The sequence below is a fragment of the Lepisosteus platostomus genome, chromosome 5 (assembly GCF_059453375.1).
Source record: "Lepisosteus platostomus isolate fLepPlt1 chromosome 5, fLepPlt1.hap1, whole genome shotgun sequence".
Lineage (NCBI taxonomy): Eukaryota > Metazoa > Chordata > Actinopteri > Semionotiformes > Lepisosteidae > Lepisosteus > Lepisosteus platostomus.
Genome location: NC_142615.1, coordinates 59347798 through 59372288, shown reverse-complemented (window position 1 = coordinate 59372288; position 24491 = coordinate 59347798). Strand labels below are relative to the sequence as shown.

Sequence of the window (24491 nt, the reverse complement as noted above, 5' to 3'; positions counted from 1 at the left end):
CGAATGCAGTAACAGCTTAATACTGAAATAATATCGTAAACACCTCGTGATCTTAAGAATCTGTCACTGTTAAAAAGTATTATAATAATACACTAAAATTGTACTGCAGCCACAACACAGTGGACCTGCAGCTCCTGTCCTGATCATACAGAAAGATGTCATCACTATAACACCTGTTAACAAACATAGCGCCTGCAGTCTGTGAAAGAGAGCTCTGAGGTAAATATTCCTTGCAGGGAAGTGAACTGAAAAACAGGCAAATACATCACTCGGATGAAGAGCAACGACTGTCGCTAAAGAAAGTGAGCGAGGGTACACCTATAGTAGTTCATCCACAAAAATTCAAACATAAATTCGTGATGCACCAGAGTACCGCAAAGCTAGAAGCGTGACTTCAACTGGAGTATTGTAGCACGACTATTTATTTTTTAAAGTAATATTAACTTATTCCAGGCGTTCATCTGGTTTAAGAATACGAATCGATGCCTTCAAATAGACCTTTAACAGTCCTTCGATGTAGAATTAAGAAAATGGGGAATTATTTGATCCCGTTCTCAATCCAGTGGTTTATGGACAGGAGCTCCCAGCGGACTGTGTGCAGGAGTGATGGGTGATGTGGAATTCTATGGGCTCAGTGGGACTCTGGGAGTCAACTCAGGGCTCTGCTGTAGATTCCTGTAAAACTGGTGTGAAATGATAACGTATCGTTGGCTGGTATTGTTAATGTAAAGTTTACTGGTATGTTTTGGCCGAAACATTTTCTTTCTTCTTTTTTTCAGCATGGAATAAACCTATTACTTGTTCCTTTGCAGCCTACGCATGCTGACGCAGCTACCCACCTGAACTACAAATTGTATGTTGGCCGTTCCATTACACTATATTGATGAATCGTACAAGATCATGGGATCTATAGGCCTGAAGACTTGTCTTGTACAGTGTCCTGATAAAAATCAAATAAATTACACTAATTTTTATGGAATCCCATTTCCGCTAGTGAGGCTTCCATAGTACCTGGATGGAATAGTGGACGGTGGGCTTTTAAATTTCTATTTTATTTAAACACCAGAAATAGAAAAACGGAGACAGAATATGAAACATAATACAGAAATAGTCACTTCACATCCAGAAGAATTCACAATTATAAAAGCTGAAACTTTTTACATATTTCCATTGTATGTCCTTTTTTACTTAAAAAAAGGTCTTCTTTAGCTCAGCTGGCAAGACCTGGGTTCGAGCCAATGCAGTGAGGCATGAACTAGGGTGGGAGCGGCGAGGGGCACAAGCCCTGGAACCCGAATCCGTTACAATAACAAAAGGACAGACAATGAAATTTGGGTTATTTCGAAGTCGCAAATGTGATATATAAAGTCGCAATTACGATATATAATGTCGGAATTCTGGGTTTTTAAGTCACAATTCTCAGTTACTAAGTCGGAATTCTGAGATACCATAGCGCGTTATTTTTTACTCCCTGGCGGAAACAGGCTTCCATAGAAATGGTCAGATTCAGAGCCTGTGCAGTTCGTGCTAATTAGAACAACGGCAGTACTGAACCCTCAGCACCTTACTGACTACTGAGCACACATTCAGCTGCTCGCCAGCTTTGTTACGCGCAGTTTTGCATTGCTATTGAGCTCAGAGCAGGAGCTGATCTTCAAACAGTACAGTGTTAAGTAGTCCGCAGCTTCGTGCAAAACAGTTCGACAGTTCATTGCAATTTACCCAACATGTTTTCTATAGCTTTCAGCTGCAGTTTATTTACATAAAGGAAATCTACTACTGAGGACCCTGATTGGTTTAAAAGCAACATGAGTCAGGCAGGAGTCAAACCTACAATCTTCTGAGCCGAAGTCAGATGCGTTATACATTACGTCACTGGCCCTAATCTTACGGTGCTCAACTGCACCATAGTGACCTCAGCGCCACTACTAGTAATACATCGCCCCCGGCCAAAATTTCTAAGAAAAAAAAATGTTTCTATACTTGTCTGTTTAAAAATATTATATCTTATTATATTATATAAAAGACAAAGGGTTTGTGTGTCACACTAAAGTTTCGATTCATTTAGAACGCACAGAAAAAACATTTTCTTCCAAGAAATCATAGATTTGTCTCATCCTCCATACTATAATTCTCTCTTGTAGTAGTAAAGCATTTTGAGTCAAACCGAACAATATATTAAAGAAACAAGTAATAGGTTTATTCCATGCTGAAAAGAGACTTAAGAGAAAAAACACAACGTTTCAGCTGTGAAACCTTCTTCAGGTTTGTTTTCTCTCTTCTCTTTTCAGCATGGAATAAACCTACAGTATTACTTGTTCCTTCGAAGATACGCATGCTGACGTAAATACCCACCTGAATATATTAAACGTTTCATCTATTTGATTATCATAATGTTCTCCTGAATCACTACTCGATAGAAGCCGCAGCTCAGGTGTTAGAAAGATTTGAAATCGGATCGGTGGATTTAGAGTCCAGACTGCGAACCGACAGCTGACACAGGTCTTTTATAGAACCGTTTTGATTTTCTCTACATCCCCGTGACGTCATTGTCCTGCCGACACACGGTACCATCTGGTTTCTGTCGCTGGGCGGTTTACCCTGTGGTCCATGTGGGTCCTCATGCCCCAGTATTACGACGGGGACACTAAACTGTAAACAGGTGCCGTCCGTCGGCTGAGAAGTAAAACCGAGGTCCTGACTCTCTGTGGCCTTTAAAAATCACAGGTCATCTCTTGCAAGAGTAGGGGTGTAACCCCGGCATCCTGGCCCAATTTCCCATTGGCCCTTACCAGTCATGGCCTCCTAATAATCCCCATCTCTGAACTGGCTTCATCACTCTGCTCTCCTCCCCACTGAGAGCTGATGTGGGGAGCGTTCTGGCGCACTATGGCTGCCGTCGCATCATCCAGGTGGAGCTGCACATTGGTGGTGGTGGAGGGGAGTCCCCATTACCTGTAAAGCTCTTTGAGTGGAGTGTCCAGAAAAGTGCTATATGTGTAAGCGATAATAATTATTATTATGTAAAATGCAATAAAAATATTATATTTGATTCAAAATCGATTAATGTAAAAACTGATAAAGCTAATGCTTTTTTCAGGGCTATATCTACTTTTTTTTTAAAAAGAGAAGTCTGTCGCGATTGTGAAACTTGGAGAAGATGTACCAGCGGGTGCCTTCACATCTCCAGCTCAGTCTCGCCTGTAGCTGCGAGAAGGTTAAAAGTGCACAAGTGATCTGTCTTTCGTCATTATCTAGCAGCTGTAGACGATGTTCGGGGATAATTTTGTTTTCAGCACAGGGAGTGAGAATGAGCTCAGTCCGGCTCCCAGAAGAATCCATCCTGGTTTGGTTACTGTGTGACAGTGAGTCTTTGGATCGCAAAGTGGAAAAAAAAAAACAATTGCTCACATCGTGTGACTTCCACGAGAGGAAGGGAAGATATCACTTTAGAAAATCAGAACTGAATATTTGGATCCAGGGCCTCAATTTTATAAAATTATTAAAATAATAATTATTAAAATATCAGATTATGTTTCTGCAACGTTTCGTGCACAGTACGCCATTTTTATCTAAAAATAAAACAATAGTCACACTGAGGGCTTTACAAGCAGTATGGCATATTTTCCTCTTTTATATTTTTGCCACTTGATATCCAAACTGTTATACTCCCAAAAGTGCACAGTAGATTGCATTTAATAAAAATGTACAGTTCACCGCTGGTATAAACAGATGTGTGCCGTGTCTGCCTTTGTAACCATTTGTTTAAAAAATAAGTTCACAATACGAAAAAAACACAGAAAGCACAAACTTAATAATACAACGATACAAAATCAATACCAAACCATAAAGCCAATTAAGTAGCTATCCTTTGAAAACAGAGAACACCTTTATATCTACAAAAAACTTGACATTTATATGTATTTTTGAATTACAAAGCAGACAGAGTAGTCGCTGCATTAAAAGGTCAGATCTTGGCCAAAACAAGACAATCAGACATGAGCTGAATTCAAAACAGGAGCCTCGGCTTCGTCATTTATTGAGCTTTTGATCAACAACTGAATGAAACAGATTCAGTATTTTAACTATTTGATTAAAGTACCTTCCTTCGAGCCGGAGTCAAACCAGAAATCTAAGGATTCCCAGCTGTTTCCACTACAGTCCTCCACTCTACCAGCTGGGATATATCGAAGGGATATTAGGTGCTGCTCTCTGGCCCATACTGCCCGATGTAGTGAAATGTTCTGGATTATTTAAATCCCAGATCGACATCGTTTCCAACTTGTTTCCTTAGTCTTTTTTACTTTGAATTTAAGCCACGAACCAGGATTCTACTGTCTAAACGTCCGGGGATATTACAAAAGGTTTGATGGGGCATCAATCATTCCAGGCGAAAATGGACTCCTTTTCTTTCTCAAGGGATCATATTAAACATTTCATTTGGATCGAGAAGAGAATCATCATGAGGCACAAAACAAACAGCTAATGCATGTAAAGATTTTAGTATGCGATTGTGAGAGTTCAGTTATCCCGAGGAGTGAAGAGAACTGAACTTTAGTAAATTCATATTTAAATAGAGTGTAAATCTTCAAAGTGTTTTGTCACTGGAAATTATTTACACGAGTCTACCATAAGGGGGGGGGGGGGCATTTCACGTGGACATTTGTCTATTGGATCTTAAGCCCTTAACCACTCAGACATCCTGGTCTATGTCTATGCTTTTTTCACAAGGGTTCATTTCTGTACACTGGTGGTTCCCAGGGGAAAACAGGGTTATTGAGCCATTGGGAATTCAGAGAATAAGTTGTGTGGGTGAATGTAACCGTGCCCTAAAGTAAAAAAAAACCTCTTAGATGAAGCACTACAGATGCAGCCCCTGAAAGTGTATAAGACTAACAATTATAGTACTGCTGACACAAATGTAGCCTCTACATCAGACCAAAATAGCGATGTGTTCATTTAATCCTATAAAGGATCTCCTCATGAACCTGTGCCATTCATCAATGGAAATAGAAGCCATTGGAATACGATACATGTTTACCTTCAACCGTGCAGCTGCCGGATGTACTTGTTTCAGCTCCCTGAAGTTGCCCCCCCTACAGACAGCACAAATTATGAAACTCACCTCATTCGTTAGTGCTACGTTTGTGCTGGTTTGTGCCATTGAAAGTAATGCTTGTGCTATATTAATAATATTTTCGTGGAAATACAGAAGTTGTCAATTTTAAAACTTATATTTGAATGGAAATGTGGTTTTGAGTTAAATATTAGCGTGTTCATGTAATTAGTTTGTGTTTGTCATTACTATATATATATTTCCATATTACTAGAATGTGTAGCTGAAGTTTACTAGTTTTTATGTGTTTTTATGATGATTAGCCAGATGTTGATTACAATATTGTATATAATGTATAATTTGAACTACATATTTTTCAGGTGTGAATGATTGTATATTTTTCAGAATACATTTCTAAACCAAATCATTGGCTTTATTTAATAGTTTCTACACCTGTAAAACCTATCTTTGATGTATAATACTTGTACTAAGCTAAATCAAGCTGACAGAGATGCACTGCCATAGTTTTTCTGCACTTTTAGTTAAGAGGAGAAGAAATAACTGGCATTTTTCTGTCCTGATAAGCAAGATTTGTATTTTATCTTTCAGAAGTTGTGTGAAGTTGAAACAACTTGTTCCATAAAGGAAATGAACACTTGCTTCAAAGTAAATCAAGACGTATGTCTCTCTTGCAGTGTGTGCTCTTATCTGTCCATCTCTCTCTCCTCTTCTCTCACTTTGACAGTCTCTGCAGAGTATCTGAAGGGGATGTAACACCACTTGGCAAAGAAGAAAAATTGATTTTGATATTTTGTTGTACTATGTAAGAGGAAATTCGAAAAAGAACATTTATTTATACAGTAATGAATTTGTTAGTCATCTTGGGTAAATTTCATATTCATAAGTCAAATGGTTTAATAATACTCCCTCTTGTAGTATTTTTGAGGTGGGGTTTAAATTGTATTTAAATTCCATAAAGAACATGAAAAATGCCAAAGCAAGGAAAACATTTGATATATGTAAAAATATAACTTGGTTACATAAATATTTACCTCATTACCGCTGGCAGTTAATAGTTTTTTGTTCTTTTTATGTTTTCTTTCTTTTATCTGTATTTTCTCCTCTACTTGTATTTGTTAGGGAGCTGCGAGGGCACATTCCCAGAGAACCCCAATCCGTTACAATACCCTTAATTAAAAAGAAAGGCTAAGTTTTATACCTGACTAGATTATATGATTTTCATGATGAAATGCAGTAATGCATTAAGTTAAATCATTGGGCCTAACGTATTTATAATGTAGCGCCACGCAGGGCACTTTAGCCATGCGCATGCAAGACGGGCTGAGAACAGCACCTGGGGACTGTATATAGTGGGATACAGTCTCTTCCCTCGTGTGTGTGTATGTTAGTATACTGTAGGTGCAGCACTGTAACCCCTGTCCCTGTGTGTGTACCTTTCCCGATTCGAGTTGATAAATGTGTTGTTCAACCCCATTCCCTGAGTCCCACGCCTGCTCCATTCTGTACCGAGACCTGCGGTCGATACAATATTTAAAGTTCGAATACCATTTTATGTTCTGTCGTGATTGTTGATGGTAAAGCTTAGACCTACTTGTTTTAAAATGTGATTATAGATCATGTATTTGTTGAGTGACACATGCCAAGCTTAGTAGTTATTTTTTCCATTGAGTTCCAATACACCCAATAACTATAAATAACAACAGATTTTTCTAACGAAACACTGTTATTCTTAACAATGGCAGTGCGCCAAAAAAGTATTGCTTTAAATGAAAGACATTGTGCAGGACACATACACTGTCCACACAGTTAAACTTGGTTTTCTTTTACAGCATGTCAGTCATTTATTTTCTTTTCTCTTAGAAACAGTAAGAGTCCCATTTTGTGCCTATCTATATGCTTTTGCTTAAATGGTTGTTAAATTCTGATGTCATGTTTGCTTCATATTCGTTTTCACAACTTTATTTCATATCACTGAAGAACCAAAACCGACACCATATAATGAAAGTATTGTCAATCGATTGTTTTTCAATCAACTTGTAATGCTTTTTGCTAAACGACTTCAGGGGCGGGATTAACAAAGAAGTACTTTATACTCGCTCGTTAAATGACCGATTAAGAGGGGTTTTGGGACGCGCATGACAAAGTAGCTCGTACGTTAGGTACGTACATCGTAAAGCTGCTCCGTTCGTCTCTAAGATTAATCGTTTTTGGGAAACTCACCCCAGACTGGTTTGCGCTGTCCAAATAACAGTATGCGAATTTAAGCTTTTTAAAATAAGAGTACAATATAATAGATGCTCCAAAAGCGTTACTCCTGCACTGGCTGCTATTTGGAACGCCGTCATAAATTACACGAGTTTTATGCAGCTGGCTTTTGTGCTTCCAATGCATTGCAATCAGGAAAATAAACCAATTAGAAATGTGCAATACAACATCTGTTCTCGAAAATGAAAACTGTTTCACACTGACATCGCTTCTTCTGAAATAATCCAGATTGTGAAGACGACTGCGCCCTAGCAGATCAAAATATTACAAAAAGGCTGTAAAGCACACTCTGAATCGATCCAAATATTTGATTTCCGCGATTCGTTTAGGCAACAACAGGCTACAGCAGGCAACGTGGTGCTTCTCCAGCAAAGCATTTCTCAGTTTTGTGAACTAATGGTGCTTTCAGCTCACCCATCTGCGTAGCTTGTCAGGATGGCCGAGAAGTCTAAAGCTCCAGACTCAAGGATTCCTGTCTTTCTATTGTTTGGGTGTTCTGGTCTCTGAATAGAGGCGTGGGTTCAAATCCCACTCCTGACAGCTACTGTCTCTTCCCTGTCTTGCATGTTTCCCGTCTTGTTGTGCTCACTGGCAGGAAAAGGAAAACGGAGAAACCACTTTGCGGGGACATGATGGACAGGATTGCGCTTAGATTTCTACCTTAAGAACTGTTTGGGCTGCCAGTGATCGAGGAAAGATTTACGGCAAGGTATGCATTCAAATGTGAAAGACCGAAATATAAATCCAGGAGAAGATTTATTAAAACATATTGTTTTCCTTGCGGTTTTTCCTGTATTTCATTAAATGGGGGGCATTGTGAAATCAACCTGTATCCCTATGGAATGCAGAGTGACAGCGGCAGGAGCACAGAGGATTATATCAGAGCTCGAACAGAGAGTTTGAAAATCTAGGGAAAGTGATTTATAGATCGTTTTCATTATACTTTCCCATATGCTCCGCCTTACTGAAGTATTTTATCATTTTAGCCTCTATTTCTATACTTTACAGTAGACAGTGTTTAGCCAGAGAAGAGGGATACAAGCGCTGTATCCCCACAGCAGCCACCGATTCCAATAAGGAGATCAATGTGTGTCCTCTACAGCCGTCACTGAAGCACAACACACGTTTGGCTTGACATCACTCAAGCAAAATAGTGCAATGGCAGGTGGAAGAGGAAAATGACCCTCAAGAATGGAAAAAGATTATCATCTTGAGCGCGCCAAATCGTGTCCGAAGGGGCTGATTTTCTCGACGAGGTGGCCGAGTGGTAAAGGCGATGGACTACTAATCCATTGTGCTTTGCATGCGTGGGTTTGAATCCCATCCTCGTCAGTTTGTACTTCTAACTTGTGATCTGTTTCTAAGGGTTTGTGCACTTTTGCTACTGTAGTAGAGCAGTAATACTTCTAGCATTGGCTGAACTGACTTACAGCAGTAGCTGACAGACAATAGTCTCTTAATATTTAGGTTACATTTATGTTTTGTACTGCTTTCACCTTATAATAATACTAGTCTTGATGAACGATTTAGGGACATGGTGCATCTTGAAAAATGTTTTTGTTAATTTCAATGTGGAAAAACTGCACTTACCAGAAGCTGAAACAGGTCGTGTTTACATAATGCACAATGCAATAGCAACGTTTGGAGTTGAATCTTGCTACGAGTTACCTGTTACAGGAGGCGTTTTAGGACTTTTTTAGCTCAGATAAAGCTATCAATTCATCTTACATTTCTACTACATCAGTATTAGCAACATTATCTTTACCTAGCACTAAATGTAGCTTTAAATAAAAGTGCATTTTAAAACATATGTAAAAATAAATGCTATTCCATATATTGTAACTTTGTGGTATTTAGAATGTTTATCTGAGGATGCAAGGGAAAGTATTATACCTTGCGAAACATCCAAGACAAAGGTAAAAGAGGCTCATATTTTAATAAAATTTTTGATCAAAAGAAAACCACAATCTGTATGATATCATCGTCAATATCACAAAATATTGACGTTCAGTTGAAAAATTTGAAGAAACTCTCCAAGAAGCAACTGCAGTAGGAGTTTTGATTTGAGCCGATGTTTGCACCTTAATAATCCATTCGTCCTCGAAAGAAGCAAAAACAGGGATGTTTCGAGTGTCACCATGATCCTCTTCTCAATCCAAAAGAAAGGTGTTATATGGTCCCGATCCCACTAGAAAAAGAGTCAATTTCTGCCTGCACTGATGTCCCTCCAAACATTTTGTAAGACCTCTGGAAGATTATACAGTAGAATCCTGGTCCATTTCTTCTACTAAACAAGACTATGGGAGTGCGTATTTTTATGTCGAACTGGGATTTAAATAAACAGGAACGCTACACTACATTGGGATACACATATGGCAAAACGTGTGCGTTTGGAGTCGACCTTTCGATAGCTCAGTTGCTAGGGCGTAAAACTGTTTAAAAAAAGCAGCCGGCGATTATGTCGCTGTTTTGAATCCGGCTCGAAGGATGGTGTTTCTTGTTTCTTTAACTTTGACGTTCACCGAAAGCTCAGTTAACAGAGAAGCAGAGGCTCCTGTTCTGAATTCTCTTCACATCTAATTGTCTTGCTTTGACCTTTAAAATGCGCTCTGACTGTTCACTCTTCCTAACACAATTAAAGACCTGCGGAAAAAACTCGGTTTCGGGAGTTTAGTTCAGTGGTAGCGCGCACATACTCTATGAAGCTTCGTTTTCAATTGCTGGCGTCTCCACTCTGGATTCTTTTTAAACGCGATATCTTTCCTTCCTTGTGTGACTTCCCTCGTGTGTGAATTTCAGGGAGACACATAAACCCTTTGTCTGAAGAGACAAAAGAGAATTTTTTTTTTAAACCAGACAAAATGAAAGACGTAGTAATTATAGACACGTACAAAACACGTGAATCTAATTGAGAACATATGGACCGGGGCGATGTACAGTATTACTAGTAGCGGCTCTGAGCTCATTGTAGTGCAGTTGAGTAAGGGGATAGTAGGGCCAGTGGCGCAATGGATAACGTGTCTGACTTCGGATCAGAAGATTGTAGGTTTGATTCCTGCCTGGCTTGTGAAGCTTTTAAACCACGCTACTCAACACTGTCACCTAGTGTGTGCGGTCCTACACAACCTTACTATCGACTGGATGAGTCTCCTTTTCCATCTCCAGTTCATTCCACACATTCCGCCTGTTTCACCACCGTTATTGTTGGACCACAGCCACAGATATGTTCTTTCGAACAACTGTCCCAGTGAGCATTGATTCGTCGAATATACTTATATTCACGGCGAAAATCCGGCTATACGTATATATACGTCGCCTCGACGTATAATCAACGTCGAATTGCAACCGTAAAATCGACGACATGAATAAACGCATATATAACGTCGATGTTACGTCCCAGTGTGTGTTCTGTGTGTGTTTTTTTCTGTTCCACACTGCTGACCCTTGATTGTTCTCCCTTCCCCATTGGCCCACCATCCCTCCACTGTTTCAGTATGATGTGATCATTAATTAGCCTCAGCCGATCAGAACACATTTTATTCAGCATATAACATGGAGGTTTTCAGCAAGGAGAGGCCTTTCGTTTGACTTCGGTCCCGTTCGGTTTTGGTTATTGCTTCGCTTCGCTTCGCTCCTGGTTATTGCTTCGGCTTCGTTGTTGGTTTGTTTTGCTTTGTGTTTGTGTATTTTCGTATAGCTTCGGCTTCGTTGTTTTGTTGGATTTACGTTAGTTTCTTTGTACTTTCGTTTGTTTGTGTGTTCATCCTTGTTTTGTCATTACCTTGCCCCAGTGTTACATGTTCAACTTCTGTGTTCTTTTTGTACCCTGCTCCTATTTATTACTCTTGTTTTCCCTTATTTGTCTTCCTGGTTCACTTGTGTTTTTGTGTGAACTTTTGTATATAAGGTTAGTTTAGGTTGTTGGGTACACTTACACACTTAGTTGATTTTGTATTAGTACACTAGTTTAGTACGGGTGAGTGCCGTTTGTCTTGTATGGTTTTGGGTAGTCAGTGCAGGTTAGCTAGGGTGTTGAAGACGCCGAAGACCGTGTGTTTCGGGTTTTCTTTTGTAGTCAGATTAGCTTTCCCTCACTGTCCTAGCCAGCTCCATTTTGTTTGTTATTTTCTTTCCTTTGGCACCACTCTAGTTCCTTACCCTTGTTATCATACTTCCTAGTCCCTCACCAAAACCCCCCTGCTTCCAAAAGAATTATCCTAAATGTTACACCCCTTTTCCCCTAGACACTTGGGGTCGTAACATTATTGGGGGCTCGTCTGGGATATCAAATTCCCGCCCTAAGGATTTTTTTTTGTGTTGCAGAATTTTGGTGTTGGTGCAGGATTTTGATTTGTGGATTGTGTTTTGGCAAGGTACTGTAATTATGGCTACTTTTGATTTGCGAAAGTTTGTGGAGGAACCTTCCTTTGAGCAGCTGGATAAGTATAGGAAGGATGAATTGCGCCAAATTGCTGATCACTTCCAGATTCAGGTTTCGACACAAGCTCTTAAAAGGGACCTCAAGAGAGCTGTGGTGGATAGGTTAGTGGAGTTAGAGGTCATTGCATTAGCGAGCAAGGACGCCGGTTCTCCTGGGGCTGGTGCTAAACCTGCTATGATGGTGGAAGAACAGGATGAGGTGCAGGGGGTGGCTGAAGACTTAGCGGAGGCTGAGGTCAAGGCCACCTTGCCTCCCTTTGAACCGTTCTCTCCGGTCTCCACCAGGTCAAAAAGCGATACTCGCCTGAAAGTTCGTTTGGCCCGCTTGCACATGGAGGCGCAGGAAAAAGCCCAAGTACGCCAGGCAGAATTTGACTTGCGCCTTGCAATTCGTAAGATGGAGATCGAGGCGGAGAAAGAGGTTAAGCTCCGACAGCTTGAGCTAGAAGCACGAAAGAATGCTCCTGCTGTGCAGCCGACCCACTCCGAGGCCTCTAGCGTGTCTCCTTTGCAAGATCCACTCTCTACCACCTTTGATGTAAGTAAGCACATTGCTTTAGTTCCTCTGTTTAGGGAGACGGAAGTTGATTCATACTTTGGTGCATTCGAGCGAATTGCCACATCACTTCGTTGGCCTAAGGAGGTTTGGTCACTGCTTTTGCAGTGTAGATTAGTGGGCAAAGCTCAGGAAGTTTGTTCTACACTTTCTTTAGAAGAAAGTTTGAATTACAATACTGTGAAAGCTGCTATCTTACGGGCTTACGAATTAGTTCCTGAGGCTTATAGACAACGCTTCATAAATCATCGTAAAGTGTCAGACCAGACATTTGTTGAATTTGCTAGAGAGAAGGGCACTCTCTTTGATAAATGGGTTGTAGCCAGTAAAGTGAGTTACTTTAACTCATTGCGTGAGTTAATGCTCTTAGAGGAATTTAAGAACTGTTTGCCTGAACGCATTGTTGTGTATTTGAATGAGCAAAAAGTAACTACTTTAGCGCAAGCCGCTGTTTTGGCAGATGAGTTCGTGCTCACGCACAAGAACGTTTTCACATCTGCACGTGTGGAGAAGACTTTGTCTACTCTAAGTTCCCAGTCTCAGTCTCTCCAAGTAAAAACTAGTTCCTCACGTCCTAAAGAGGAGCGTGGATGTTTTTATTGTCACAAGAGAGGTCATATAATTGCAGATTGTTTGGCCCTAAAACGTAAGCAACAGCAACATCCTAAGAGTGCTGGGTTTGTTAAGACTGTTTCCCGTTCTGCTATTCCTTTGTCTAGTGAATACAGTCTCCTTGACCCTTGTTATGAACCGTTTATTATGGAAGGATTCGTTTCGCTTCACGTTCTGCTGGTACTGAACCCGGAATTCTCACCATGCAGTTGAGTTCTATCTGTACACCACATAGATAATCTAAACAAAATAGAGCTGTACAGGATACGCAGTGTGGAGCTCACACAGCGAATATCCTTGAACACAAGAGAAAAGGCACAGTTCACATCTGCTAAACATCATGTCCGACTTTAGAGACATTTACATCAGAGAATGGAACTCTAGAAGTTTTAGATCTCTTTTTTTATTACAGGTTCAAACAAACCTGAAAGTTAGGGAGTTTCAGGACACTTTTGTTTCATTAAAAAGTGTGTGAAGCTTTTAAATGTAATTTGAAAAAAACCCCGCTATTGGACATTAGCTGGTGCTTTTTGTAACAATTTGCTATTTCATGCTGGAAAGAAAAGGAACAGACCCAACGTTTGCTTTCAGATGAAGTTTCCCAGTGGGCAAAAGACATAATATACGTCTATTAAACGCACAATTTAGAGACGTATAAATGTGGTCCGCAATTCGTCTAGAATGAAATTCTAATATACGTCTATTGTTATACGTCAATTATACGTCTATGATTAGATGTTCATTATACATAAATGGTTGGAGTTCTATTATATGGATAAATTTAGAGGACTGTTATACATATATGGTTGGAGTTCCGGATAACTTTAGAGGTCTATTATACGGATAACTTTAGAGGACTATAATACGTATATGGTTAATAACAAAATTAATTGCTTACACTTATATAGCGCTTTTTCTGGACACTCCACTCAAAGCGCTTTACAGGTAATGGGGACTCCCCTCCACCACCACCAATGTGCAGCATCCACCTGGATGATGCGACAGCAGCTATAGTGCGCCAGAACGCTCACCACACATCAGCTATCAGTGGGGAGGAGAGCAGAGTAATGTATCCAGTTCATAGAGTGGGGATTATTAGGAGGCCATGATTGGTAAGGGCCAATTGGAAATTTGGCCAGGACGCCGCGGTTACACCCCTACTCTTTTTGAGAAACGCCCTGGGATTTTTAATGACCACAGAGAGTCAGGACCTCGGTTTTATGTCTCATCCGAAGGACGGATGTCCGAAGGATCCGAAGGACGGTTAGGTTTATTATACATCAGAGATAGGTTTTACAGGTGTAGAAACTAGTAAACCAAGCCAATGATTTGGTTTAGAAATTTATTCTGAAAATACACATTCATAGCTGAAAAATATGTATTTCAAATTATACATTGTATACAATCAATCAACAATCAACTTATGGGCAATAATCATAAAAAAACACAACTAGTCTTAAACTTCAGCTACAAATTCTGGTAACATGGCAATATACAGTATAATAATGACAAACACAAACTAATTACATTAACACAATATTTAACTCAAAACCACATTTTGATTCAAATATAAATTTTAAAATGTAAAACTTCTATATTTCCAAGAAAAAAAAATATTACAATGGAAGTTAAGACAATTTTTGTCCACCATTTGCAAACCCTGTCTAATTGTCCTAACAGGACCAGAAACCTATTATTTTCAGTGTCCAGATCTCCTGGCCCCCTGCCTTGCATATGCATTCTTCAAGTAACGCATTGCGTGCTCCTTTATATCTTTTTCTGTCGATGTAGGGTGGGACTTCAAAACCGCAGCTAGGAGAAAATTATATAATATTACTACTCAAATAAATGATGAGAAATATATTCTTGAGTATAATCTAAAAAATGAACCATTAAGGTTTACTAAGCTCAAAGCTGAAATAAACAGATAAAATTTGGCTTGCATCATAGCAGTTGAGCAATACAATCTGTCCTAATTAAAGAGTACCCAAAGTTTGAAAGTACAACATAAAATAAGAATAATTAGAGAAACAGCAAAACTATTTTGTGTCATCTTCCCCATTCACAGTATTTTTCTGTGCCATTTTTTGCTTATTCACATACTATTTTAATCAAAATAATATTAAGTAAGATCTGTATGTATTCAGATAGTATTATTATTTATACTTACTCGTCAAAAGAGGATTGCTGAGATATTTGCGGATAAATACTTCAATCTTCTACAATTGAAAAACGTGTCCAAAATGGTGACCAACAAATACTAGCAATGCATTGTGGTATATAACCGGAAAATATGCTTGGTTAGATATTTTCTCAACGTATGCGTTTATTAATGTTGTCGATATTATGGTTGAAATTTAACATTGATAATACATCTCAGTTATGTGCCCCCCTGATGTGCATTTTTAACGCATGCAGTTAGTAAGGATCGGTCACTGTTGTAAGGTATTATATATAATGACATTATGGAATAGGATGGGGACAGGCCTGGCGTCACGGGGGGAGGGAGGAGTGTCGCCCTTTCAGTTTTGGGCAAAAGGATTTACTTAACTTGCGCCCTAATAAAATAGTTGTACTTTGTCAATGGTCAGACAACACTAATTGACACTAACAGTCACTCGGACTGTTTGATGTGCAGGAGGACTCTCCGTCCAGGAAGGGCACGTACTGTATCAGTGTCATTAGTGTGTCAACATTACGATCCTGTTTGCTCAGGATGGACCGATTCCTTGCAGTAGTTTATCATTATACTTAAAATCGTTATATAACTAGGAATAGTTATAGCAGTCTGTGCTTTCTGTTGGTTTTTACAACTATTTTTTCTTAACGATTCAGAACCTCCATTGATGTAGCTGCAAAAATGAACGCTTGTGGTACTTTTCGGTCCAGGCAATCCAAACCACGAGAGTGACGAAAAATGTGAAACTGAACTTCATCGCAAATACCAGATTGCTAGTCGTTATCTTCTATCATGAAGCACTAATCAATGGCATAGCTGCGAGATTTCATTTGGGTAGCTGCACCGTACAGCTCCGTTTTAACCGAAATATCACCCCCCCTCAAAATTTCAGACGCCCCCCTACAGATTTTTCCCTGGGCACCGGCTCTGATGGGGGACGGGGTGTCCAGGATATGGTATCAACTTTTCTTAAGAAAATAAAAATAGAAACTCTATAGGCGCTCAAACATTTTACTGTTTTTTTTTCAGGCAGGGGGCAAGACCCCTCCACAGAACCTTTGTATGCAAAGCTGTGTAAATAAATTAATTACTGCGAAAACAATTTACTTCGTACACTATGCAGATTGTCGTATACTCCTAGATGCGGCACAAACAATGTATAAAAAGCCTTTGGCACTGTGTTAGATGTGTTTTCGACGTTATATATGCATTTATTAATGTCGTCAATTTTACGGTTGCAATTCAACATTGATTATACGTCGTGGCAATGTATATATACGTATAGCTATATTATCGCTGTGATATAAACGTATATTTGACGAATCACTGCCCACTGGGAAGCCAGGGTATCGGCTTGTTACCCTCTCCCACCCCTCTTTGTGTACAGTAGAGCCACCTGTCCTGACTGGAGGAGCTCACCCAGCTGTGTCTGGAGAGAAGCCAGGGTATCAGCTTGTTAACCCCTTCCACCCCTCTCTGTGTACAGTAGAGCCACCTGTCCTGACTGGAGGAGCTCATCTAGCTGTCTGGGGAGAAGCCAGGATATCAGCTTGTTCACCTCTCCCACCCCTCTCTGTGTACAATAGAGCCTCCTGTCTTGACGGGAGGAGCTGATCCAGCTGTGCCTGGAGAGATAGCCAGGTTATCGGCTTGTTCCACACCCCCACCCCTCTCTGTGTACAGTAGATCCTCCTGTCCTAACTGGAGGAGTTCATCCAGCTGTGTCTGGAGAGAAGCCAGGGTATCACCTTGTTCCCCCCTCCCGCCCCCCTCTGTGTACAGTAGTGCCACCTATCCCAACTGGAGGAGTTCATCCAGCTGTGTCTGGAGAGAAGCCAGAGTATCAGCTTGTTCCCCCGTCCCACCCCTCTCTGTGTACAGGACAGAACCTCTTGTCCTGACTGGAGGAGTTTATAGGCATCCTCTCACGAGGCTCCAGTAAATGTAGGGGTTTGTGCATTTACAGGGACAATTATTAATTGTAGCATTAAGTCAGAAAATGATTCTTTGATGGCTATTAGAAAACCGACCTTGCGGGATAACAGCAACACACACACTCGGATACTAATACATTTATTAATGAATAAAATGTGCATTTAAACATAACAGATCTTATAGAGGGGGTTAGCAGAATACAAAAAGTCTACATTCAATCACGAAGAGTTATAAACCAAGAGGGACATACATTCCGTATATCATTCATTTAGACTATTTTGTAAATGAACTTTGTCACAACTTGTACATTAGATACTCAAAAGCAAGTACATGACTCATAGGAATTAAATTGATATCAACTCAGGTTGAGGTAACAATTGAATTCTCGAGCTGTAATGCAGAATGTTGAATACTCGCCCGCTCTGTAGGGATTCAGATCTCCCGTGGACGCAAAGAAGCAGTGGCAGGCTGTTGCCGTGTCCAATCGGCGCTCTCTGGCCCGGTGCCAGGCAGTGCTGGTTCGACGTGAGAAAAGGAGAAGGAGGGAGAGATTTCTGCTGCGGTGCGCTGCTGATGCTCTCTGAAGACCGGCTAGTTAGTGTTGGCTGAAACTAGCAGAGTTTGCACACAGAAAAGTCACAATCTTTAGACAGGAAGAAGACCGGTTCGTTCCCGATGTAGCGCGAGTCCTGAATACTGATATTCAGCTGTCCACAGTTCCAACCATAGTTCACTCGTTGATCAGGTGAGCGTTCGCGGTGGGTTCACGAGGCTTGCTGCTGGGCTAACCTCGGGTGGATACTTTGGTTACACGCCAGCAACCTCTGTTCTTGACTCTTAGAACAAGGAAAAGTCCTGGCACTCGGACACATTGGCCGTTACGTGACTGTCTGAGCTGAGTCTGAGGATGTCCAGGAGGAGCTGGAGTTTTACCTGGAGGAACTACGGTCGCTCATTGGTTGAAAGTTCGTTGGGCATTCGAGAATCATTTTGTGACTTACTGCAACAATTAACAATTGTCCCAGGAAATGCACAAACCCCTACAGTTATTGGTGCCTCGTGTGAGGATGAGTAACCATGAACTCTGACCTTGGGGTTGTAAACCACTTGGGATGAGACTCTCCCTTGGAATCTCCCAGACAGTGAGGCACCAGAGATGACCATTCATTAGGGTGGTTGATGTGTCTCAGCTTTGGGAGTTGTTCCTTATCAGAACACTATCAGCTAGAAAAACACCTTAAATGTGAACCAAATGGAATGGCCTCTCTGTATCAAGCACCACTTGAGATGAGGGAGAGAGAGACTGGCAAGGGAGCAGCAAACTTAATTCCTGTATTTTAATAAACCTTGCCGCTACAATGGTCTCTCTCCTATGTGAATGCGCTGGTGTGATTGTAAGTGGCTTATTTGACTAAAACTCTTCCCACACTGACTGCAGCTGAACGGTCTGTCTCCTGTGTGAATGCGCTGGTGGGTTACTAAGTTACTTGACCGACTAAACTCTTCCCACACTGACTGCAGCTGAACGGTCTCTCTCCTGTGTGACTGCACTGGTGTGACTGTAAGGGGTTTTTCCGACTAAAACTCTTCCCACACTGACTGCAGCTGAATGGTCTCTCTCCTGTGTGAATGTGCTGGTGCCTTTTTAAGTGACTTGACTTACTAAAACTCTTCCCACACTGACTGCAACTGAAAGGTCTCTCTCCTGTGTGAATGCGCTGGTGGGTTTTTAAGTCACTTGACCAACTAAAACTCTTCCCACACTGACTGCAGCTGAACGGTCTCTCTCCTGTGTGAATGCGCTGGTGGGTTATTAAGTTACTTGACTGACTAAAACTCTTTCCACACTGACTGCAGCTGAACGGTCTCTCTCCTGTGTGACTGCGCTGGTGGGCTATTAAGATACTTGACTGACTAAAACTCTTCCCACACTGACTGCAACTGAACAGTCTCTCTCCTGTGTGAATGCGCTGGTGCGTTTTTAAGTCATGTGATAGAATAAAACTCTTCCCACACTGACTACAGCTGAAAGGTCTCTCTCCTGTGTGAAGGTGCTGATAGGATTTTGAAATGCTAGACTGACAGAAACGCTGCTTCTCCCTGTGCCGTAATGGCAGTTTGTCCACTCCATCTGAGCAAGGCCTTGAGTGATTCTTCCTCATCCTGTGATCATGCTGGGGTCTCTTATTCTGCAAGTGCTCCATGGAATGGTCTTGCTCTGTGTGCTGAAACTGAGATTTGTTTTTTCCATCGTGTCCTTCAGTGTGCTGCTCAGCAGTGTGAATCATCTGGGACTCCATCCCCAGCTCTCTGAGACTAAAACCACCCGGTTCATTCAGCTGTTCCTCTCTTTGCCCAAGAACAGACATACTCTCCAGTTCATTAAAACTTTCAACACTTTTCTCAGTAACCAGATTATTAAACCTGTGTGTAAAGTCATCAGATACTAAGGGATCATATGATTGTTTTAGACTCTGCAGCGACAGTCTCTCCACTTGAACAGAACAAGGCCTAATTATTATCAAGCCCTGTAGGAGCTGCTGTTGCTCCTCCCTGTACTGACTCTCCTCTCGGTGCTGTATCTCAACACTGTTCTCTTCACCAGGTACATCAGTCTGCTGCTCTGCAGGGTCAATCAACTTGGGATCCATATCCTGCTCTGTAAGATTTAAAACATCCAGTTCTTCACTGTGCTCTTGTACAGAGACACAGCCCAGTTCATTACACCTTTGTGTAATATTGATTGTGTCCAGATTATTCATCTTCTCTGTAAAATCATCACATACTAAGAACCCAGGTGTCTCACTCTCAGGCTCCGTCTTCATCATGGGCACAGAGTCCAGATCCTTGACACTCTGTCTGCTGTCTGTGTGCTGCTCACTAAGTGCCTCTTTCCCTGCTGCGGCAGTGAGCTCTGTCTCCTGCATCAGACTGGAGCCCCACTCCTCTTCACTGTGCTGCTGTTCAAGGAGAGCCCTTTCCCCAGCGTCGGAGAGAACACTGGCCTCTGAGCCTGTAAAGACAGAACAAAAAGACACGACCTTTATAAGAATAAACTATTTTATAGTTTTATACCTTTAGAGGTGGCTTCTCAAAGCATTTTACAGAATGCCAAATACAAAAAATACAGAAAATTAGCATGATGAGAATACAGTAAGAGGAGACAGTAGACAGTGGTACTAAGTACAGTAGGAACAGAGGGGTACAGAACAGTTAAATAAAGGCTCTTCTGAAGAAAAAGTTTTTGAGTCTGGATTTGGAGTTTAGAGAAGGTGACTCTCTGATATCCTTGGGGAGAGAGTTCCAGAGCTTGGGGCTAAACAGGAGAAGGCCATGTCACCCATAGAGTGAAGACAGACTGGGGAACAAATAGTTGAACACAATTAGAAGAGCGAAGATTGCAAGGTAGGGAGTAGGGTGATATCAGACCAGTATGGAGGTGCCAAGCCAAGTCTTGCAGAGTCTTATAGGTGAGCAGGAGTATTTTTAAGTGGATATGAAACTTGACAGGAAGCCAGTGCTAGGACTCCAGGATAGGAGTAATGTGATCATTTGTACTAGACGTGGTCAGGGTTCTGGCTGCTGAATTTTGGACATACTGGAGTTTGTTCAATGTGGATTTAGAAACCCCAGAGAGTAGAGCATTACATTAGTCGATTCAAGATTAGACAACACTTTTCAGCCACAGTTAGTGATAACACAGGGCGTAGTCGAGCAATATTTCTGAGGGGAATGAAAGATGTTTTGACAACACGCTGCAAATGTGGGTCGAACGTCAAATATCATCCCCAAGTTTTTCAATTTAGACTGAAGCTCAAGTACAAGACCATCTACAGATAGGGTTTCACACTGATTTTACAAAGTTGATGGGTGGTGCCAATAAGAATGGCTTCAGTCTTGTCACAGTTAAGATGAAGGACATTTTGAGTCATCCAAGTTCTTATGTTAGAGATGCAATTAGAATAGAGACAGCCACATCTGCGTTGGGTCTGGTATGGATGTATATACGAGTAACAATAGCATAGTAATGATAGCTGAGGCCATGTGATCTTAAAAGCTTCAAGCTAAAGCTGTAAGCTCTACGCTACACAAACACACGTCTTGTATACTCGCAATCAATTTGGGTTGTTTAAGCATAGAGGAATAAGAGGGTTTAAGGGGGTTTCTGATAATACGTAATTTTAGATATACAAGCTTTGTCAGAAACCTAACTACCATGTAAAAAGTAAGACTACAGAAATAATAATACATTACATTTACACAATACAGACACACTGACTGCACACTACAGTACATTTACACTACACTGAGAGTGAGGGATTCATACAGACACACTGACTGGACATTCCAGTACATTAACATTGCACTGAGATAGGGGGGTTCATACAGACACACTGACCAAACGCTACAGTACATTATCACTGCACTGAGAGAGTGGGGTTAATTGGCTCCGTGAAGTTGGCCCCTCTACAGACAGCACAAATGATTAAACTCACCTCATTCGTTAGTGTAACGTTTGCGTTAAAAGTAGCATTTGTGCTGCTTTCAATTCCGAGGTATAGAGCCTTGTTTTTTCGGGGTCGTGACATCACTCAGCCCCCCTACAAGATCGTAGCGGAACCAGACTGGTCTCATTCGTTAGTGCTGCATTTGTGCCGGTTTGTGCCGTTGAAAGTAACTTCCCAGCTACTTTTGTTCCTTAGATATAACATCTTCTTTTTCAGGGGGTGACGTCACTCAGCCCCCCTACAACGTTGTAGGGGAACCGGACCGGTCTCAATTGTTAGTGCTGTGTTTGTGCCGTTGAAAGTAGCGTTTGTGCTACTTTCGTTCCCGAGATATAGTGCCTTGTTTTTCCGGTGATCACATGACCATGCACGGTGACTTGGACCTCCAGTAACACCGTCTGCCGAGTTCAAGCACTCTGTTACCAGCACAAGAGTAACAATTCTGCAACTCTGTTCCTCTGTTTGCCCAGGTGAGGGTACGGTGGTGGATTTTGCATTTAATATCATTATCTTCTATGCGTTTGTGTGAACAGGAAAATTAAATTTGTCTCCAATATCATACCCGTATCAGAAGAGTTGCGGGTGTAGCCTTAAAAAGCGAACATTAGCAAAATTGAATATTCTTACAAAGAGGCTTTAACGAACAAGTCTTAATACCTCATAGCGGTGACCTTTTTTAAAAATCATAAGAAGTAATCAGTTTTACATTGTCTCCTTCTTAAATAAACAGGCATCAAGGGACGTGTGAACATTCGACCTGTCTGTCGAGCCACGTATTTAAAAAGACTTGAATTTGCAACTTTCTGAACCACTGTTGCTCTTTTTTATGCAAAGCACATTCGCCAACGTGAAAAGGAACCAGGACTTCAGGACTTTTATTTTTAAGGGGCACTATGTACAAAGTTTACACAAGTTCATAACACATCCGAGAAACAAGAGTCTATCATCTCACACATGAACACCGTGGCAATATTGGAAAATATTTTTATTTTCATAGAACAGAAGTGAACATATATCTAGGTTCTTTGAAAAACTGGCATTATCCACGTGTTTGTATTAACAAGGGTCTTATACGCAAACATGAAACGATTAGCTCAGTCCTTTTATCCGTATTTCTGGTCAGTCCTTGGTGTAGAAAACAGCATGAGGGCACACCTTGAGCTCTGAATACACAGATATGACTGTCTACAAGGACGCTTACAGGTACCAACACACTCAGTACTTAAATTACCGGAGGTGATGAAAACAATGGATGCAATTTGTTTTCCGACTCTGTCTGGTAGGGTGGGTGTAGATGTTTTACATTTTAATATAGTGCCTTCTTTTTCTGGCCGTGACGTCACTCTGTGACAAAAACCACAAGTTCACGACCACCAGATCTTTCAATTGTGATCTCTTGATCAGCTGACCCCTGCCTTTGCAGTTCATGTTTGATTTATTATCTGCATCTCTGGCAAAGACCTCTTCTTCCAAATCGTAAGTTTCTTTACAAACTAGAAATGCTATACTGTAATTATGATGCTACATTGACGTCCCCACAAATTTATTTTAAAGTAAAGATATTTGAGAAACTTATTTTGTTTTATATCATGGGGAATACCACAAAAATTAGTAAGCTTTATTTGTTGTTATCATGATATTTCTACACATGCAAGTGAAACTTGAAATGACTTGTCACACTTCTGAATTTAAATTATAATGTTTTGTTTCTGTATGTGTTACAAGGAGAATTGAACCCCAAAAATCTCTGACATGTTACAAATTGCGGATGTGAAAGCTGAAATGATTAAGTGGTGAATGCAATGCTTTAAAAACATATTATAAACAAAAGAAGTGGTGATGGCCTTGGTATTGCAGTTAAAGTGAGTAGGTGGGTCTAAAAAATATTAATTTATCAATTTCTATCTACATATACAGAAACTTTTTGATGTGCACTGTAATCCATAACAATGTAAAAAACTTAGTTATATTTTCATTTACACAGTGGAGGGAAGTCCCCATTACCTGTAGGGCACTTTCACTGGGGTTTCCAGAGAAGCACTATATAACTGAAAGGATATTATTAATCACGTGAAAATTTGGAAGAAGAACAGTTGAATCCAGGTTTGGTGATATTCATTTTTTGTTACATTTTTGAGTGTTAATCAGACTTCTCTATACTTTGCATTAAACATTTCCCATAATACCCAGGCCATGGGTCTAGCTAGGGATTCAGCCATCACATGAACGCTAAGATTAAAGGGTGACGTCACGGAGCTAACAAAAGAGAAGTGTAAAGCTCGCCACGATTTATTGTTTGAGATTTCAGTTCTAAGCAATATGCAGTGTTTTGCATTCATCCTTATTTCTTTCTGGGGATTTTAACTACTCAATTGTTTGATTTTTTTTAAACCTTGAGCTTTTCAATTCCATGTATTGCACTACATATTTGTAATTTTTGATTGTTAATTCTTAATTGTGTATGAAAGTATATATCAGACAGACTGCATGCAATAGCTTATTAAGGAGCTGTTGCCTTTCTATTGTTCCATTACCTGTAGAGAGGGAGAGGGGTTTATAATATACATTGAAGTACCTGCCTCAGAAGTTCTGAGCATCTTTGGGAATGTTTGCAAAGTTTACATTGATTGTATCATGTCCCAGAGGCAGCAGGCACGAAACTGGTGATTCCACTATTGTAGTTAATGTAGTAGAGTTAACCATTTGACAATAGATTAAGGTCTGCCTTCACAGAGCATAGAACAGTATAAAACGAGTTTTGTGAGCTTTATTAAGTTATACCCTCACACAACAAAGTATATTAAGGAAGTACAGAGTTGGTATAAAATTGCATCATTTGGTGTGTTACACTGTTACCACACTTAAGAGACCAAAGAAATGTACTGGATTAAAGCTCTGCATTGTTCATTGTTATTCTGA

General features: G+C 40.6%; 1 protein-coding gene and 1 non-coding gene across 2 annotated transcripts in view; one reads left to right on the top strand and one right to left on the bottom strand.

Moving 5' to 3' along the window:
* Positions 1 to 24491, bottom strand: part of LOC148670361 (scavenger receptor cysteine-rich type 1 protein M130-like) — a 204528-nt gene that overhangs the window by 144687 nt on the left and 35350 nt on the right. The gene's annotated exons all lie outside the window — the stretch shown is intronic.
* On the top strand, positions 8593 to 8674 carry trnas-acu (transfer RNA serine (anticodon ACU)). The gene has a single exon. It is a non-coding gene; the product is annotated as a tRNA-Ser (tRNA).